Below are 3,851 nucleotides of genomic sequence, written 5' to 3'. Positions count from 1 at the left end.
ATTTTTGTGAGGTAGTTAGGGACATAGTGGGATGACACGTCGCTTTTGTTTTTGAAATTTGACGTGTTAAGGTTGATGTGTATGGTGCTTCTTTTGTTCTATGTCCCTTGGCTAGTATAGCCTTTGACTTGACCAGTTGATATGTATAGTACTTTTCACTTGCTATGTGCCTTCTTTTGCTATGTATATAAAATCCATGTTTGTTTTAAATGTGTTTTATTGTCCCTGCTTTATGATTTGGAAATGTCTTATCCGAACCATACCTTATTTTGCTCATATTTATATGATTGGTTAGCTAAGAACCATGGAAGGTAGGAGGAGTCAAAATCAGGGAGCTACTCGAGGGCGTGGCTCTAATCGTGGGCGTGGAGGTAGACAGACGCAAGGACCCACGCAAGAACCGAGAGGGGAAAGGGGTGAAACGAGTGGACCGCAACCTGGACCCCAAGTTATGGGGGGGATCAGGTGGCAACTGCGATCCAATAAATGATCAATATCCTCGCTCGCTTGGTAGAGCAATAGGGTCAAGCCCCTGTAAACTAACCTAGGGATCCCGATATGGGACAAGATACAGCTCTTGAGAGATTTCAAAAGTTCTCTCCGCTTAAGTTCCTGGGAGGACCGGACCCTGAGGGAGCCGAGAGATAGTTAGAGACCATGATCAGTATCTTTACCGCTCTGAACTATACGGAGGATAGACAAGTACACTTTGCTATTTTTCAATTTGAAGGTCCGGCCAGGGTTTGATGGAATGTGATTCAAGCTAAGTGGGAGCGAGAGGGGACCGCATAGACATGGGTGAATTTCGTGTGAGAGTTTAACGAAAAATACCTCCCACCTATCATCCAGGAGAAGAGAGAGGACGATTTTATTAAGCTCCGGCAGGGAACTTTGAGTATAGATGAGTATGAAACCCAATTTACAAAGTTGTCTAAATTTGCTCCTGAATTGATAGTCACGGAGCAAAGAAGGATGAGGAAGTTTGTTCAAGGGCTTAATGTAGAGATACAGGAGGCCTTGGCGGCAGGTCAGATCAATACCTTTATTGAGGTCTTGGAGAAGGCCCAAAGAATCGAGATTGCCAAGGCACAAGTGAGGAACTTTCACGCAAAACGAAAAGGGGCACCCAGTGGAAGTCAAAAGCCGGCACAAAGTGATCGAAGCATGCCACCCTCTAAAGCCGGTCGTGGAACCGGGGTGGAAGGTTTATGGGTAGTTCGAGGGGAGGTACTCCGAGGGGAGGACAAAGCGGAAGGGGACAGGGGAGAGGTGGTCCGCAGGGGGGCCAGACCTCCACTTCCCGAGTAACGTGTGGATATTGTAAAAAATCAAACTACACCGAAGACAGTTGCTGGAGAAAGGCTTGAAAGTGCCTTAGGTGTGGAAGTACGGAGCACCAAATCGTCAACTACCCACTAATCAGCGATGCTCAGTCGGCTGGCAAGTTGAACTCGAAGCCGATCAATGTAGGAGGGACCAGGTCAAAGGTACCGGCCAGGGTCTATTCATTGGACCAGCAATCAGTACCTGAGCCAACGGAGTTGGTGGAAGGTACGATTCCTGTTTTCCATCGATTAGCCAAAATTTTGATAGACCCTGGTGCCACTCATTCTTTTGTTAACCCTACATTTATGCTTGGAATTGGCATGAACGTTAAAAGGCTACCTTATGACTTAGAAGTAAGAACACCTACGGGTAACCAAATTTTACTTGCGAATGAGGTGTACAGAAATTGTGATATTTGGGTTGGTGAACGAAAATTGGTAGTCGACCTTATCAGTCTAGCCATTAAGGGGTATGATGTTATTCTAGACATGGATTGGTTAGCTCATTATCATGCTCGGGTAGATTGGAGGATGAAGGTGGTCGAGTTCTGTATACCAAGTGAGGCAACTCTAAAGTTAGACGTGAGAGGTATGTTAGCCTCATCTGCGCTCATTTCAAAAATAAGGGCTAGAAAATTGCTTAGTCGTGGGGCACGCGGTTATTTACCTTTTCTAGTTAACACCCCAGGAGAAAAGATTAAGTTGGAGGATATGCCGGTAATCAGTGAATATCCGGATGTATTTTCGGAGGAGTTGGGGTCACTGCCACCCGAAATGGAGATTGAATTTAAGGTTGACCTAGTACCCGGAACTACTCCCATTTTGAAAACCCCTTATCGAATGGCACCTGCTGAGTTTAAGGAGTTAAAAGTGCAATTGCAAGATTTGCTAGAACGGGGGTTCATAAATGAGAACGAGTCCCCGTGGGGAGTTCCAGTGCTATTTGTTAAAAAGAAGGACGGAAGTTTACGGTTATGCATTGATTATCGAGGGTTGAATGCAGTAACCGTTAAGAATAAGTATCCTTTGCCCCACATTGATGAGTTGTTTGATCAATTACAAGGGGCTGTGGTGTTCTCGAAATTGGATCTTCGACAAGGGTATTATCAATTGAGAATTAGAAAGGAGGATGTGCCAAAAACGGCGTTTAACACTCGATATGGGCATTTTGAGTTTGCGGTAATGCCTTTTGGCTTAACTAATGCCCCTGCGGCATTTATGGATTTAATGCATCGGGTGTTTAAACCCTACTTGGATAAGTTTGTGGTGATGTTTATTGATGATATTGACGGGTATTTTACATACGTGCAAGCTAAAAAATACCGAATTACACCCGTTCACTGTAAGTATACAGATCAACTAGTAGTTTAGGGTATATATCGGGTCGATCCCACAGGGAAGAGTGAACAATTACCGGTATTACTAAAGCTTCTCTATTATTTAGACTATCAATGAATTATAACAAATTTAACCTACTGAAATTATACAAAATAACAAATTTAAGCTCCTTAGGTTGTGGTATCCCTAACTACTCATGCAAGTGCTATATTTGGATCATTAATTACTACATCTAGGCTAGTTATGGTGTAATTTCCTTATGCATTTGAATCCTACTTTCGTAGTGAATCAATTATACTTATAACTAATCCATACCTATTCTCATGGTTATGAAATTAGCTACAAGTTCATTTCTTCAGTGAAATTACATGAAATGAATCACTAAAAACCACATAGGTGCACCTCTACTTTCGTGAGTGTACTCCCTATGTTTAGCACTTCTTGAACTAATGTTAAATCTCAATTTTCATTGTAGAAATAACACCTTAGATAATCACAATTAATGGTACCATATTAATCATGATTTAAAGAGCCAAAGTGCTAAATAACTTGCTCAAATCGTAGCAATCAAATAACCAAACAATTAACACTAACAATCATAGAAAGTTCAACCAAACCCAAGGTATAAACTTTAGAAACACATATTAAACACAAAATCCAGAACTTGTATATTAACTAAACTTGGAATCAAATACAAAAGATAAAGAGTTTGGAAGGAATACAACCCTTGTCACATGAGCTTTCTTCCTTGCCTTCTTCATCCTCCATCTTCATCCTAATCTAGATAATAAACAAGAATGGAAAAGCTACACTACTCTATACTAAGCTAAACTAACACTAGGAAGATGAAAGAGCTACATTTCTGCAACTTCAAGCTTCTCCCGTAGCTCACTCTCTCTATTTTCTTGTTATCAACTCCAATCCCATTCATTGCAATGAATTTTGCTTTTTAATGATGAAAGTTGGTCAAGGAATGAAGCTTTACACTTTCTCCTTACAGCTGGTAATGTCTCTCACATGTCTAGCATCACATGTGAGTTGGTGGAGGTGAAATTGAGTTTTACGCGTACAGAGCAGCCTTTTCTGACCACAATCCGGCCAGGAATCCGGCCACAAATCCGGCCAAATTCAGGCCGGATTGCTACAGTAAATCTGGGCTGCTACAGTGATCCGAGCTGCTACAGTACC

The sequence above is a fragment of the Coffea eugenioides genome, chromosome 9 (assembly GCF_003713205.1).
Source record: "Coffea eugenioides isolate CCC68of chromosome 9, Ceug_1.0, whole genome shotgun sequence".
Lineage (NCBI taxonomy): Eukaryota > Viridiplantae > Streptophyta > Magnoliopsida > Gentianales > Rubiaceae > Coffea > Coffea eugenioides.
The sequence above is the reverse complement of the archived record's forward strand: the minus strand, read 5'-3'. Positions refer to the sequence as shown.